Source organism: Oryzias latipes, chromosome 10 (assembly GCF_002234675.1).
Source record: "Oryzias latipes chromosome 10, ASM223467v1".
In the NCBI taxonomy this organism is placed as follows: Eukaryota; Metazoa; Chordata; class Actinopteri; order Beloniformes; family Adrianichthyidae; genus Oryzias; species Oryzias latipes.
In genome coordinates, this window is record NC_019868.2 from 16,692,079 (window position 1) to 16,709,207 (window position 17,129).

Sequence of the window (17,129 nt, forward strand, 5' to 3'; positions counted from 1 at the left end):
TCAGGTAGTGAGGCAATGGACATCAAATTGTTTTTGATATATGATCAGTTAAAAACAACCAGTACTCAAGGAAAGCCTGTTTGTTTAGAGATCCGCTCTAGTTTTTAACATGTTGTTGAAGCATTTTCCTCATTATGGAGGATATGTTTAAAGAAAAGTGAGATTAAAACTGCATTTCTCAGTTTTTCTTTATTTAAATTGTTAAGGCATGCTGACTGACTGAATGAGGAGCAGATGAAAAAAATGTCGTTTGAAAAATCTCTCGTAAAATCTACAATCGGTGGACCACAAGCTCCCTGCTCCCCTTCACTCTTCTGCATCCCCTCATAGACAAATCCATGTACATCATTGATATTCTCATCTGAACTGGCATCTGGCTCAAAACTGTTCGGCTAGATAGTTCCACTATTGCTTGCCCTTTTTTTGCTCTGGTATTATTAGATTGGGGTTGTGAGGGGCTGTAAGCTATAGCATCAACGTTCCTGCTCACAACTCAAGGGTACATTTCTAATAAACTACTATGCAACTAACAACTATGTTCGAGAAAAATGACACAAGTTTTTGCTTTTGGCTAAAAACGTCAAAACCATAGTTAAAAGACCACTTTTGCAATATCAAAATTAATATTATGAAATAGGACTTTAAACAAGTAATCAAACTGTAAAGATTACATTTAGTGACAGAGAGTAGGACGACGAAGATCGAATTGGCTTTGATTTTTGATCTGTTTAAGGATCAGGTCTTCAAGCAAAGCTGTCTGTTTATAAATATATTAAAAACCCCAAATTTGACAAAACTGCAAAATCAGACAACACCCACTTTACGATAATGGACTTTGGAGCTTAGAAAAACAACGAGTAAAGTTTTTTTTGAATGCCGGTCAAGCTCGTGTAAAGCCCTTAGCAGACCTCATCACCGGCACGGATTGAAACTCTTAATAATATATGGACTGCAATAGATGAGATCTATGTCTTCCTATTCTGAGCAGTTGATTTGAGAATGTCTAATAATATACAGAGAGTTTCCATAGGAACACCCGGTGTGAACAGAATGCATTAGAGTAACAGAGTACTGCTCCCACTGTTACTGATACCTGGCAGTACATCCTCACACAGACACAGGGACTATACAGCGTGAGCACATGCGAAGAAAAAAAAAAAAAACTTAACGGAAGCGCGCTTATACACGATGTAAACCCACAGAGCTTACACAACTTCCTTGATCAGGCATTTCCACTTTCTGAACACAAACATGCTGCTTTTGCACAGACACAAAGACACACACACACTCTCAATGCATCTCGCTGCTCCTTGCTGCCTTTGAATCCTTCCTTCTAATGAAGAGTGGGGTGCAGATCAATAGCGTAGGAAAAGAACAGGCCTTTTTGTGTGTTTGTGTGTGCGTGTCCATGGATGGCGTGGGCATGAGTTCTGTGGTCGTCTGGCTCTGAGTGCTGGGATTTTCAAGGCTAAGCAGACAGACAGACAGACAAGAAAAGCAGGCATGTGCTGCTCCCAGTAGCATTTGAGGCGCAGATCGCTCTCTTATTTCACTTATCACTTTTTTGTTTCTGTGCTATTCTAAAACATGACATTATGTAAACAATGCATTTACCTTCAAGTTGTAACCTTAAATCTTTGCAACATCTCAGCCTCACTGACTCAGTTTGACTCTTCATGACTCTTCACTTTTAAACTCTAAACCCCAAATATTTACATCACTTTTCCCCCCAACTTTTAAATCATCTCTCCTTACTGATGCATTAAGCTGATAAAGTGTTTGTTTTTAAATTCAGTCAATCATTTCTGGAGATTTTCTATATCCGACTTGTTGAATTTGCAGTCCTTTATTAAATGCAGGACTCATTGTGCGGCTAAAGACAGAGGGAAGGAAGCTATATTTAGCGATGTAATGCAGGAGCTGAGGAAGAAAGGGGGAAAAAAAAGGGATGAAGGGAGCCGGATTGATTGGTTTCTTCCACCATACGCCGAGAAAGTGTGAATCAATGTCCAAAATGGAGAGCAAGCTGTATTATTAATGCGGCATATTCGTCAATTAATCGCTTGGCTGATTGAAAATGACAGATTGCCATTCTTTTTACCAGGGCAGGAGGTCGGCCATTTCATCTGCCTCCCACAAAACCTCCACAATTTCCTTTAATCACATTTTATTTGTGCTTTTAGACCTACTGTTTACTAATGCTATTGATTTCATAATCTGTCTGTTTAGGTGGGGTCGGTAAGGTCACTTAATCTTAAGGTCACTTAATTTCCTCCCACACGTGTTGTCATCTTCTTCCAGACACTGAAAGTAGAATTCCTGTTTCCCGTGGGACTTCACGTTCATGTGCTTCCAAATTTACATGCATGCAATCCAGTCCATGGCACTTAGACATCAGACAGCCTGTTATAGTTCCTGTGGCATAAATACTCATTTGGGTTTTTCAGACTGATGTTATTGGTTGCTGGTTTTGTTGCATTGAGCTTCATTTTGCAGACAGGCTAGCACACAAAAATGTGCCGTGGTTAGCAGCCTACTTGTTTTTGTAGATAATTGTCAGATACATATTGTTTGTGCAAAGTGAAAGTTCCACAATAGTTTGGCCAAAAAGACTGCAATTAGTTGGTTGGGAAGTAACAGGGCGGAGCACCACAACCACGATGCAAGATCTAAGCTTCTAGCATTTGTTTTGCGATTTTCTTTCTATTTTCTGATTGTTGTCCATTGTGTTAGGTTGTTTTGTCTAATTCAAACTCTTGTTTTATAAAGTTACTTTGTCCTTTTGGATTTTTGCTGCATTTCAAAACAACACAATTAAACTCCGCCAACAGGAAGTCAGACAGGGTCTTTGAAAGGCCAGCGCTAAAAAGTCTCTGCTGTTTAGCATCTTCCCCCACCAACCTCTGCAAGTCAGGCATAGGATCATAAATGGCAAATGGAGTTTAATTGCCGGTATGTAGCGTTTTTCAACTCAACTCAACTCAACTTTATTTATAAAGCACTTTAAACAGAACAAGGTTCACCAAAGTGCTTTTCAAGACCAAGTCACGTTCAGAGTCACACTCCATTTACACAAACACAAAGTCATACTGCAATGGCAGCCATGCAAGGTGCTAACCAGGCTCTAGGAGCAGTGTGGGGTTCAAAGACACTTCCATTGATGGGGGTGGGGGGTAGAAAGGGATCTCAACAAGTGACAAGAGGTCAACTACTCTGCAACACAGGTACCCTTAACACAACTCCCTCACAGACTCACATTCAATGCTTAACAAGGAGTCTTAGTTGTCTTTGATTTGTGTCTTTGATTTGCTCTTGATACCTTTGAATGTTGTTCACCTTTTGGCACATCCGCTCAAGGGTCGCCACGGTGAATCAGCTTGCACTGACCTGCACATTTGGTTTGGCACAGATTTTTATGCCGGATGCCCTTCCTGGGACAACCCTGTATGTCGACCAGGATGGGGATCGGCACAGGAAGACCCAGAGACCCCTTGTGGATCCATACTGTAGTTAGGCATTAGTGTGAAAGGTCTTGCCTAAGGTCCCACACTGGGATTAACCTCAATGTGCCCCCTGGGAAACAAACCCTGGTTCTCCACCTAGGAAATACCTACTTTTTACCTGACATTTTGACAAGCAGTAGCATGCTAAGTTTGTTTTGTCCTTTAACGAAAACAGTTCATTGTGCCTCTAAGCCAAATAAGACTTTTTATCATTATGGATTAATTTATTGTAAACTGGATCATCTTCATCTTTTGCAAATGCTGTTCTTAACAATGAAATCTGATATTTTTATTTTTATTTTTCAACAAATATTGCTTTATCACAGTTTCAAGCTTTTGGCTGCAGTTCTTTTGGACAATTACAGGATGTCTGCAGCAAATGACAGGCTGTGCATCCATAAGAGAACTTTTTTTTTTTTTTTTTTTGCTTTTCCTGCTCAATTTTAACAGATTTTATCAAATGTCTTTTTTGTTCCTTGTCAGTGATTTTATTTCTGTCTAAACAGCAGATTGGGTTAGAACTATGTTTTTGAGTTGTGTTTATCTTGGTCTCCTTCAACTGAAAAGATGCACTATACTATTTTGGCCATTTGTCTGATGAGACTGAATCAAGGCAGCATTATTACTGCAGCTGGCGTTGTGCAACAGCGGGTGTCTCATGATAAAATGACTTGTAATTCCATGTAAGTAGATGGGTGTTGCACTGTGCTCTGGGGATCCTCTGTGAATAATCTGCGTGCAATTCTGCATAAACACACAAACACTAGTAAAACAAGAGAACAAACTGAAACTGGGGGGGGGGTTGTGTTAGCTTTACATTTTTGCGCTGTGCAGATTCATAAAATGCAAAAACACATATGTGAGAAAAGCCCAGGTGTGCCTTTGGGAGGAAATTACAGTGTTAGGAGGGGAAGTATTTCAGCAGCCAGCTGTTTCCGCTCTCCCTCTTTGTGGCCGCTAGCTCCATCCCTGGAGAGCGCGACTGTTTTTATTACTGTGCAGCACTTTGTGTGTGTTTCCCTGTGTGTCGAAAAGGCTTTTATTTCTTGTGTGTTTAACTCACAGCTGACTCGACAGCGTTAGTGTGTCTGCTGGTGTTCAGGTGCATGTCCGTCTGCGCATATTCCCCCTTTCGGCTTGTGGGACTCCTCACCTTCTTGTAAATGCTCAGCAGGCCTTCCACTGAGCTGTCAGTCAGCATGCCACAGACCTGCCTTTAACTGAACAGGTCCGCAGGGAAAATAACACGATGTGGCCGCCCTCCTCTCCACTCTACAGCCACCGACTCCATGCTGACTCATATATTTGCATATGTGTATGCGGACAGAGCAGGAGGAGTTGAAGTAAAAGGAAAGCCCTAAAGGATGAAGGAGTGTTGTGTTATTACAGCCAAGATGATTGAGAGGGTGTCACTATAATCATGGTGATCATGGTGCTCTGACAAGATTAGCACCTTTGTGCTGCCTCCAATATGACTTTCATATTTCCAGAGCCTGACTCTTGATGTTTCAATCCTTTTAAAGACCACATTTAGCCCCTCTCAGCTGTATTTTGCTGTATTTTCTAAAGAAATACTCAGAAATTTGCATTCCTGTACAGCTGGAGAGCTTCAATATTTCTCACCAATTTTGTTGCACCGGTAATGTTAGGTCCGGGTTGTGAGGGGCTGCAAGCTAGTGAGAGAGTGTAAACAATGGAATCATGGAAAATGGTGAAAGGTGTCCATGTCAATGGTCCAGCCCACTACTCAGGGGTGAAACTCCTGCAGCTCTGCAGAAACTATGTCCAAAAAAACAACACAGGTTTTTTTGTTTTGGCACAATCATCTTTAAAAGGGAACTGGAAATGGTTTTAAAACAGATCAAAAGATGATGGGAGTGTTAACAGACAACATCACTATATATATTTTTTTATCTTCTTTGCTAATTGAAAAAAATAAAACCCACTGTTCTTCAAATTCAAAATTTTTAAAAAGTACATTGTTCTTTAAATAAAATGCCAACACTTTAATCTAAAAAAATCCAGGAAAAGTAAGCAAGCACACCTGTGATCACAAACTCACAAGTCTGAAAACCTGTCAGAAATGAGCCTTTAATGCAGGCAGGCAGACAGTACTTCTGCTTTACATCCTTTATTTAAATCCATTTTTTTCTTAAAGGGAAGAGAACACCCCCTGCAAATATTAGGGCAAAAAATGTCCGAATATCTATCCTACAATTTGTGCACCACAGGTAGCTTCCATCCAGGGTAAGATGATGTATAGTGAAGAAAAAGTAAACTGATTAAGGTTGAAGCATGTATTTTTCAAAAGTTTAGAATACAGTTATCACGGCATTGGTCTATATAATGTGCATTCACCTCTTTTAAAGAAAAGTACAAAAAATTTAAATAAATACTTAAATATATTTAGTTTCAACCTATTGTATATCAGACCCACTCTGATGAAACTTGTGTGTTTGGTGTTTTTAACATGTTCTTGTGGCATTTTTCTCCTGATGGAGGACATTTATAAAGAAAATAAAGCTTAAAATTGCATTTCTCAGTATTGTTTTATACAAATCTATCTGAATCAGAAGCAGACAAACAAATGTTGTTGGAAAAACTTGTGGGTGTGACGTAGAACCTACAACAGCAGGCCACAAGCTTTGTTATTCTCGTCTGAGCTGGAATGGCTCAAAAATGTACGATAGCTCTAATATTGCTCCCCATTTTTGTTGCGGCTGTAATGTTTGGTTGGGGTTTTGAGGAGCAGTAAGCTAGCCCCTCAAAACCCTACCTAACCCATGTAGAGAGATGGATAATAGGAAGTACAGGGGGGCTCACTCTCCACCAACAATCTGCCCACAATTTTTAGGTGACATTCTAATGAACTACTGCTGCTCTGCAGAAACTGTGTCCCAAAAAAGGACAGTTAATTAAAAGACCACTGGGAACCCCTCAAGAGATAGACGAAAAGATGATCGGAGTAGGAAATTTTACATTTGAAGTTAAGTGGTGGTCAGGAAAAATAGAATGGGACTAGTGTTGTAATGACATTTCTCACGTTTAAAATTTATCACACAATAGTAGCTGTTAAAAAACAATGCAATGCTGCTTTCATACCATTGTGGTCATGTCACCTTGAAATCAGTTATTCTCATATGATCATTTATGATTGAGAAACAAGTTTTTTATGTGTGAAAGCTGATGTGATCATCAGTTATGCAGTGTATCACCCCGCCTCCCCAAAAAAGTGGTCGGTGCTCCATCTTCAGATCGGTTATGCAATAAGCCAACCCAAGGGACAGAAACTCAAGGAAGATGAGATGCCGTGTGACTTCCATCCTCCCACTACTGTCACAGTGCTGCAAACACACTCGACACATAAACACATTCACACTCACGCACACACACACACACACACACACGCTCTGTGTTAAATCTGGCACTCCTCAGAGAAGTGCAGCAGAGACAGCCAATGCTAAATAAGCTTCCATGATGTGCTTCTGCAACAAAACTTATTTTTGAATTCTGAGTTAAAAACTCATGCTGATGAAAATGTCTTTTTTGGTATTTTTTAAATGTTCTGGTGGCATTTATTTCTCATTAGGGAGGGCATATACATATAAAGAAAATTAAGCTTAAAATTGCATTTCTGAGTTTGTATGTAATCAAATCGTTGTAAATGAGGAGCAGATGCTGTTGGATAACCTTGTAGGTGACATAAAACCTACACAAGCTTCTTTCTCTTCCCCATTCTGATGCATCCATTTGCAGGCGTCCAGATCCATGGAGGTTGGAATCTGGCCCAAAACTGTATGGCTGGATGGCTGCGTTACTGCTCACCATTTTTTTTTACATGTGGCACAGAGTTTTTGATGGCAGTTTGAAGTCAGAAGTCTGCATCCTGCATACAAATATACTGAAAAAAATTACCTGTCATTTCTGTTGCTAATAATGTCAAAATCACTTCAAATAAATGCAGTCCATTTTCAAAGATGACATATTTTATGAAATATGATTCATCCAACAAGTGAGACAAACCTCCTCATCAGTCCATTCACATTTTCATTAAGTCAGTAACACTGAAAATGAATAATATGAATTAAAACCTTGTCATTTTAATAGAATAGTCAAGTTTTTATCAAATTTCAGTGCAAATTTCAATTGAAGCTGATGTGGCTATACTTCATAGACAAATCAACTTTTGTTTAATAATCACACAGCATGATGTGATTTAAAAAAAACTCTGCTCCCCACTTGCGCGTCAGAGCGTTACTTTATTGTGCGAGTGCGCGCCTCGTTGCCGCTGTCTGATTAGTGGAGTGATGTGTGGCGGTAGGAGTTTGTTAGGCTGCAGTTAATTTGCTGCTGTGCCCTCTTGGGACTTTAATTTAATAAAACACAGCTCTGTGGCTCTTTATTCAACAAAGGCAGTAACACAGGACAGAGGCACGCATGTTCACAGCTGTGAAAAACGGCGCAGGTTAAGAATGGTTGACGCATCAAATTGCTTTTCCAGGGATTTATATAGAAAATCTATTTGGGAATTTGGTTCCAGTCAGAATCATTTAGTCCCCTTTAAACTGGCTGATTTATGTTGTTACATAAGGATGAGATTCAGATCAAATTAAAGGGAAATTGGCTGTTTAGTGAAGCAGAGAAATAAAACTAGGGCAATTCAGTAAAAAAAAAAAAAAAAAAAAAAAAAACCTAATGGCATTAACTCAACATAAAAAAAAAAAAAAACTTCAAAAAATCTATTTGTCTGCTTCGTCTGCTCAGACAGAGGTTTGAGCTTATTTTGATTAGTTTCTGCTAAATTTGAATAAATTAGGAAATCAATTTCAAAATGGCTCTAAAATTAAAACAAATCCTGATCAAGGGGCCTTTGAAGTGCTGGAAAAGAGTTTCCTTTGCTGTATTTGATGGCCTAATTGAGCCTCAGGTTTGAACTGTTAGTAGAAAGTAAAAACTGGAAGAATTAGGCACTTGCAATGTGTCTTTGCTGCTGTGGTCACAATCACGCTGAGACAATTACAGAGAGTGCTGGCAGGCCTTCACTGGAGAGCTTATGTGCAGATTCTTCCCCTGCTGCCATATGTGTCATCCTGTAGCAACGAGAGGGAGATAGATAGTCCTCTGTAACAGATATGCTGATGCCAGAGAAAACTTAGTTCTCTTCTTTGGCATATAACCAATATTAGCTCTGTGATCCCTCTCTTTCTCCAGGCTTTCACTGCTCATAACTCTTGGAGATTTCTGAAAGGATTTCTGATCAAGCTGTTAAACCCCGGTTTCCTGGCTTGCGATCATCTGTGTGTGTGTTTTCTCTTCATTCTCCTCCCATACACTGTTGCTAACTTTTCTTTTCAAGTGTCTGCATTCCTTTCTTCATCTCTGGTCTTCCTGTCTCCACGCTGTTTCTTTGGAGAGTACTATCATGCCTGTAGAGGTGGAAAACAAGGAAAAATGTAAGAAGCTTTGACAACAAATGAGAAGTGTTTCAAAAATGGTAATTAAAAAGTGTTTATTGTGCTTAAATAGGACTAAAATAAATTTTGGATAGTTTGTTTTCATCTACTTTTAAAAAATGTGTGTATGTATATAGATATATATATATATATTTTTAAAACATATACAGAATTCCAAGCCTAACTATTTAAAAGACATAGAACCAAAGAATTGGCCCTTAAAGCTACGTAAACACGCTAAGCACGCATTCTTGAACATGCCTTTAGCCCGGGGTGTTAACACTCTCGTGAATCTTGCTTCAGACTTTTTCTTTCACAGATCCATTTCAAAATATGAAAGTCTTGTAATTGAATCATAATTCTGGCGGGCACAAACCACAATTCTTAATTTCTTTTTCATGATCAGTTTTCAAATGACTGGCCCTTCCGCGACTTAAAAATGACAGCATCCATACATCACTACCACATACGAGGCCCTGATTGGTCAAAGTTCAACCTGGTTTAACTTTTAATGCGGAATTGATGGCCACGTTTTGTACGTAAAGCCCGAAAAAGGTTGTAGAAAATTGCGTAGTTTTGAATATATAGGCAAGAGTTTTGAATATGGAAGCCCGCAACACTTGTTTACATGCTTCTACATAGACTTTTCAATGGAAGCGGTCGCTTGACCCTCCGTTTGAGAGGTCAGTGTAAATGTAGTTTAACAATCAATTGTTCCTGCTGTCATCTCAACTTTTTAATGTTACATAAACTTAAAAGAATTATGCACAAGGATGCAATTTCATTTAATTTGATTCCTCTTATTTGTAAATTTATCAACATAACAGCTGAACACGTTGAAAACAATGTTATTTTACAAAAATTAGCACCTTTTCAAAAATCACAGTTTGTTTTTTCAGTTTTGTGGCTCTGTAATTATTTTTGCAGAGAAAGATAGTCTCTCAGAGGAGACTGGAGCTTTTTTCCTCCCAAATTGGAGTCTGCAACCTGCTTAGCCAGGGATATTTACCTCCTGCTTGTTCCCACTGGCCAACAACACCTGAATCAGGAAAGTAGTAGGTGGGGCAGGAATGTCCCAAAAAACATGCAGGACACTTGGTTTAAAGGGTTAGGGTGAACACAGTGTACACAAAGAGGTGTTTTCTGGATAGTCAAAATTTTTTGTTTTAAAAGTTGATAATTAAATATTTGTACATGCAGTGGGATTTTTTTGTTGTTGCTGTTGTTTCTCGAATTACATAATCAAATTGAAAAGAAAAACACAAAAAAAACCATAAAACATCCTAAAATAATTTTCTTACTCAGGAGGTACAGTAAACTCAAAAAGACAAATAAAGCACCAAAAAAAATTTCTTTCAAACCTGAAAAACATATGGATTACCATCTAATCAGAGAGCAAAGTCCAAGTAATTTATCCAGATTTCAAGGGGTAATTTTTGAGTTAGGGTTCTGGTGAATTTTAGGAGGTTCTCTGGCTTTAATGCTTGAGCCCTTAGTATCCTCATCATAAAACCACACCCACGCAGTCTTAAAATGAGGAGATTCCTGGGTGTATCTCGCACTTCTTTTTGTGTGTCATTTCATTATGCTTGTGGGATGTAATTTATTATCTGCTTGCCATCACATTTCCTGCTCAGCACATGAAAAACACACACAGAGGCAGACGCGGTGGTGATGTCTGCCTGTGGAAATCGTGTGGCTCTCCCTGTCTGGGTAGTTAGGACTGAGATTGCCAATAAATAGTGACCGGTGGCCTTCACCGCCAGTTGGGAGAGATTTGTGTCCTCGAGGCTGATTGGCTCATGCCTGAGGAAGAGAACAAACCATCTCGTTTATCAGGGAACACTGTGTGTTTTTCTGTGGCCATCACATGCTTGTTGTGGCGCACAGCTAACCCGTCAACATGCGCTATGTTTGCCACAGAGGAAGAGAGCAAGAGAGAAAGTGTTGTCTGTGCTGTGTTTTGCCAGCTGATTGAGACGCCAGCAGTCAAAATTGCAATCAACGACAGATGGGTGTGAAAGGTCACAGAAGCTGCCACGATTTACATACGCACATATTTGTGCACAAACTTCAGACTACAGAATCCTACCTGATTTCAGTGCCCCTTTCTTGCCAACTTAGAGTTTTTCTAACAGGAATTTCATTGAATTTTGAATTTTCCAGTCAGTACTTGAATTGGTGATATTTTCCCCAAAAAACTATCAAATGAATATGTTAAGATGGTAAAATCCCATTTCATCATTTATGCCTATAAGGACCAATGAGGAGCTTACACACCCAGCTTTGGGTTTTTACCACTTTTGCATCTTGATATAATTTCAGAACTGAAGGTATAAGATCCAGATGATTTTTACAATGTCTCCGTGTTCTATTTTTTAAAAAGAGAAAGAACAATATGTAATGACACTGGAAGTTTTGCTGTTTTGTGTCGCAATCCGGCTAAACCCCGGCACGTTATAACAGATAGAGGAAATCCGCCCACCAGGCAATCCAGCTAGACACCAGGGCTACCAGGTCTGCCGCAGGGGCCTCCAATGCCAGACAGCAGGGAGGCACAGGAGCACAAAGAGTGCAGACCCCAGCCCAGCCAGAAGGATAGCCCTTCACTGTGCCAGGGGGCCCAGCACAAGACCTCACCCCGGGGAGCCCCCCTAGCCTCAGACGAGCAGCCCACCAACACCCGCGAATTCCGGCCCTCCCCCCTCCCCAACCCCAGGCAAGATAGGGGCTGCCCACCTCAGCTTATGAAGAGGACGCCCAAGAAAGGTGGGGGTCCCTGAAGAGTGTAGTAAACATTGCCCAACAAGGCTCACTCACTGTTAGAATTTTGAAGGGGGCCAATGCTCAATTTTTAAAAAGCCAACCCAGAAAGGTCTTGCTGGATGCAAGGTTCTTTGTCTATAAATGAGCTGCCACTGGAGCTGGGTGTTGTCAGCTATTTTAAGGCCCCCCAGGACTGAAGTGAAGTAAAGGAAACCTCAACCAAAGGTGCAAGAGGTGTGGTCAGGCAGCTTACAGTGTGTTGCTGGGCCATCTGCAGAACATGCTTATGCACACACATTCAAACACAAACACCAAAGGAGGGCCACAAAACCTTGTCTTTACCCTGATATTTAGTTGTGTTTTAGGTTTTCTATTTGTCACAATTTATTTTGCATGTGACTAAGGCTTTACTTTTTAGCAGAGTTGAACTTGTATTTGCTTATTTGTTTTGATGCCTCCTGGATGTTTTAAGTTTGGCTGCTGTTTTCATTCAGATCAAATTTATTTCTAACTAATAGTTAACTACCTCAAGGAGAAATGCAGTATTTCGGTGTTTAATGATAAAAAATGTGAATAAAAAAGGGGACAACCTAGATCTGTTTATTTTGCATTTGTTCATTTTTAATGTGTTACAAAGGTGTTGTATCTGGACTTGGCGTTGGCAAATAAGCAAAATCCAATGGCTCAGAATCAGATCTTGGTAAAAAAAAAAAAAAGACAACGGATGAGGACATACCTGGTTGTCATCTACAAGACCATAGATCCTCCATTGATGCCCTCCACAATCACAATCATTGTTGTTATAATTAATAGTTGTTCCTAAAAAATGGAACATTTTTTCTTTTAGGTCAACACATTACAAAGATTAAAAAGAGATTGACTCTGAGTTCTCCATTTTATGTAGTTTTAACATTAAGTACATTAATGGGAATGACACTTTAATGGCTTTGTTATTTACATTTAAGGCTTATAGGTAAGGGTTAGTGGCAGATGAAGTGTGCATTATCACTTTTTAACGCACGCCGTGGAAGCCTGAACCGTCCGACGTGAAGCGGAGGTTGAAGCGGTTGCTTCCGCAAAGTGCGTTAAAAAGTAATAATGCACACTTCGAAGGCCATTAACCTGCTTAGACCATGGTCACTTACAAAAGAAATAAATAGTAACCAGTTTTTAGTCCTTAATTCTTGTTTTTTTTTCCGATTTGGATCGCTTTTCTCACAAAAAGCGGCACCGCACCGCCGCTACAGTCAAGATTCGGCAATATAAAGTGATATATATATGCTGATCTTTCTGATAGGTTGAATAAAGCATCAGTTCAGAGAGAAAGGTTACCTCTTACCGCTTGTGTTTGTCCAAATGATGAAGTAAAAGGTTTTTTCAAAGAAGCCAGCGCAGTGATACAAAACATTTAAGCTAGATGACCGGAACTTCTTTTTTCACCGTGCGCTTATCCTTGGTATATCACTTTTTAACGCACACCCAGCAGCCAATCAGAATAGAGTATTCACCCGGACCATGGTATAATGAGTGATATCCACTGACAAAACTCGGCTTTTGAACTTAAGAATAGACCTCCATTTTTTTTTAATGTCTAAGCTTAAAAAAAATAAAGGGCGGAATAGAGCTTCAGTGTTTACCAATTACTATAAATTCTCAATAAAACTAGCATAACTAAAACAGGATCTTAGACCCACCAGTGACCAAACTAAATGATGGCAGAACATTTATGAGCAAAGCCGGATGAAATTATATCGGCTTGTTTCTCCTTCATGTCAGCCTTCTGGATTTATTCCAGTCACTGCACCTTTCCTTCTTCCTGCTTCCTCATGTGTTCTGTCCTCGAGGTGGCCTCAGGGCTGAAGGGCCTGTGTGCTTCTGAGCGCGTACGTGTATAGCTGTGCATTCCTGGCTGAGCAACATACCCACTGTACAGCTAAAGCACTGTGCATGAACATTTCTGTTGAATGCTTTTGACAGTATAAAGCCCATATTCAAGTGGAATTGTTCTTTTGCAAATCTTTGAGTCAACAGTGGCTAATGGAGTCCAGTCTGACCACTGGCAGTCAGTGATAGGTAAATTACTGTTGAAGAGTAATTGATTACTTTACTTTAATTATTGGATGAAATTGTAATTAAATTACTTTACTCATTCCTCAATTTAAAAAGTAATTCACTACTCTTTACTTAAATTTTTTTCCACTCATAAACACTCTCAAGGGAATAAAGCTAGGACAAACAAGATCCTTTAGTAAAATCCTTAAAATAAAAACATAGAGGTTGTATAAGGGCAATCATGTACATTTTACAGTAATCTACATTGTATATAGACAGGTTGCTCATTGACACAAAGGCAATGGAAAGCATTTCCTCTTCAGGACAAAACTTGCACTTAACTGAAATGTTTTGCCTTTGTTTTCAACAAATTGGAAACAATTTAAATATCTCCAGTTGCCAAATGCCTCTACAAATGGACCCATGTCCATATTTCCTGTCTTTGACCAATCTCCAACTCTTCATTACCATGCATGTGTCAGTAACTGTTCTTTTTATTAGTATCCATTTTGTTTCATTTAACCAAGTGACAATGTCAGAAACGTATGTTTGATTAGTCAGTCACCTATGGTTTTACTGCATGCAGTTGGGATTAATGAAGTAATGAGCACTTATGTAGTCTAGTAATTGCAATTTATTTACAGAAAATTGAACTGTAATTTGTTACGTTACTCCATTTACTCACAAAAGTAATTAAATTACAGTAAATAATTACATTATAATTCATTACCCCAACACTGTTGATAGGGTTTCATTACATGTGTTACACTTTCTGTTACTCTTTCTTTTTTTGTAAAATCTGGTCATTCTTAATGGGAAAGAATCATATCATTAACCCTTCATAACCATTTGAATCATATTTGATATCTGAGACCCCTATCTCATTAGCATGATCAAACTCCTTAAAAATTAATTGTATATAACTTGGTCTATCGTGTATAATTTGGTCAATAGTTTATAGTGCGAATAACTTACCTATTGTTATTCACATTTTAAACAACAACTTGCTGTAATAAAAAATGTTAAATTTGTAAAAAATTTGAGGCAGTAAATAATTACAGCATGGCACTAGCTATATCTCATTAAAAATGATGTTGCAATGTTTTTTAGGTTTTATCAAAGGATTTTTTAAAAATTTGATTACTTTTCTTTTTTTCTGACAATTTTTTAATGTAGTGGGTTTTATGGGGTTACATTGCTAAATGCTTACTGATTAGCTAAAAAGGTTGGTAAACACTTTACTTGTTGTTCTGTCGAATAAACAGCAGGGCTTTACAACAGCCAACGAAAGCAATAAGAGTAACAGCGCCACCAAGTCAGAGACAATCGCAATCGGTATGGAAAATAGAAAACGTGAGAGTATATAGGTTGGTGTTAGCAATAAAATGCTAAAAGAATAAAGGCAAAGTCCCCACTTTTACTCATTCTTTGTCTACTGTTTTTCTAGTGGGATTAAAATTTGAGGACAGTAGTCGTGCAGAGCTCCTATCCACCAAGATTAACAGTTTTCTTTAATCTGTTCAGGTTCCAACATTATGTAAAGATAAACCAATGCTTCTACCAGTAATACTATGTTTTTACTTTGAAGGTATGAAAAAATTTGATTTCCTGTTTGTGAATTACTTTGACATTTTTTATATTGCCAGTTCAAAGTAAAAAGAAAATCTGGTTATTTAGAAAAAAAGACAATTTCAATGATTTTTTCTTCGCCCCTAAAAGTTGTAGATTGTCCGATTATTTATGATGTTTCACTTTCCCTCTCTATTAGTCTTCTAAAAAAGTAGTGATCTCCCTGAGTTTAGAACAAATCTGAAAAAGGTGTTTTGTTTTACCTTTTAAACCATTTTAAAATGTATAATGATTTGCAACAGCAACAAAAGTCATGTTTATTTAGCTGAAAATGCAAAACAATTAATCATTTTTAAGCCATTACTTCATGCATGTTATGTTTTAATATATGTATTTTCATTATGGCCTCAAAGCATGCAGACATTTTTAAGCATGCCTCAGTTTCACCCAGACATTTTACCAGACATACTTCTGATGTTTCACGCAGAACAGAATCCAGTGAAATCCTGTGGTGCATCACAACCAATGTTTTTTTCCTGATCTTCATCAATCTCCAGTGTGACGCCCTGAGCTACCGCTGCAGGGTCAGAGTGAGCAAAGGCAAAGGTGATGTTCGGTATTCAAATATATTAAATATTAATAGAGGCAGCCAATTAAAATAAGGGCAGGCACGGTGTCCACAGAGGGCATTAGCATAGCCCTAATAAGATGATTTCCATCAGTAGGCCCACATTTCAGGTAATGGCAGTCAGACATAAAGAATCTTGGCTTCGGGTGGATTTTGATGGTGAGAATGGGTGATTGAAATAAAACAAGAAAGATACTTGAAAGCATGTATAAACGCAGTGTGATAAAAACCTGTGCTGCTTTTTTCAAATTTATCTGGATAACTATGTTTGAGTGAGTGATTACTAAAATAAGAAAGACTGCTTCTCTGCAATCTGAAAAGCAGGCTCAGACAGCAAAACTGATTACCTTCTCTGGTTTTATAGTTCTTACTTCCTCGAAGTCTTCACCTGTCTCAACAAACTTCTTTGTAATTCATCAGGAACAATGGGAATTTTGGTAAGGTTGTTAACAACTAAAACACATGCATATGTGGGCCGGATCTATATACATTTGCAGTGTTTATGGGAAATGCAAAGAGCAGCTATCTTTTTATATAATCACCTAATCAATTAACCCCCTACAACCTATGTTTATTTGCCTTTAGCTTATTGGAGGTTTGTGGCCACACAGTTCCTTGTTATGGCTCGATGTGTGTTAGTGTGCTCCTCTTTTTTTTCCCTGACTCATCACTACTAAAGGACACACAGCTTGCCCTGTCACACTTCTCTTTCTACCTGCTTCCTCTCTTTCACTTTTTTTATACTATGCGGAGATATTCTTAGCATGTGGATGCAAACTTCTTCATTACAACCTTCTGGATAATGATATTAAAGCATGATCTCTGGTTGCTCCCAAAAGGTGTGTGTGCAAGTACCGGTAAATGTGTTGTTGTTTTTTTTTTTTTACATTAGGCATATACCGGTACATGTTTGAGATCACATTTTATTTTTAATTTTTTATTCTTTATCTCCAAAAGTATTTTTTCCTCGTGATGTTTTTGACTGTCTTAAGGAGCCCCTTAAATGAATGCTATATACTGTAGCTGTATAGGTTTAGTGATCACTACAATAAAAAACATGTTTTTGGTGTTTTTAACAAGGAGGAGGGAGGACATAGATCTAAACATTTTTGCATTTCTGAGTATTTCTTTAATCAAATCGCTGTGAATCAGGAACAG

The 17,129-nt window shown here is 38.6% G+C and overlaps 1 protein-coding gene across 3 annotated transcripts in view; it reads left to right on the forward strand.

Moving 5' to 3' along the window:
* LOC101157225 (A disintegrin and metalloproteinase with thrombospondin motifs 2) overlaps positions 1–17,129 on the forward strand; it is a 143,718-nt gene that overhangs the window by 69,904 nt on the left and 56,685 nt on the right. The gene's annotated exons all lie outside the window — the stretch shown is intronic.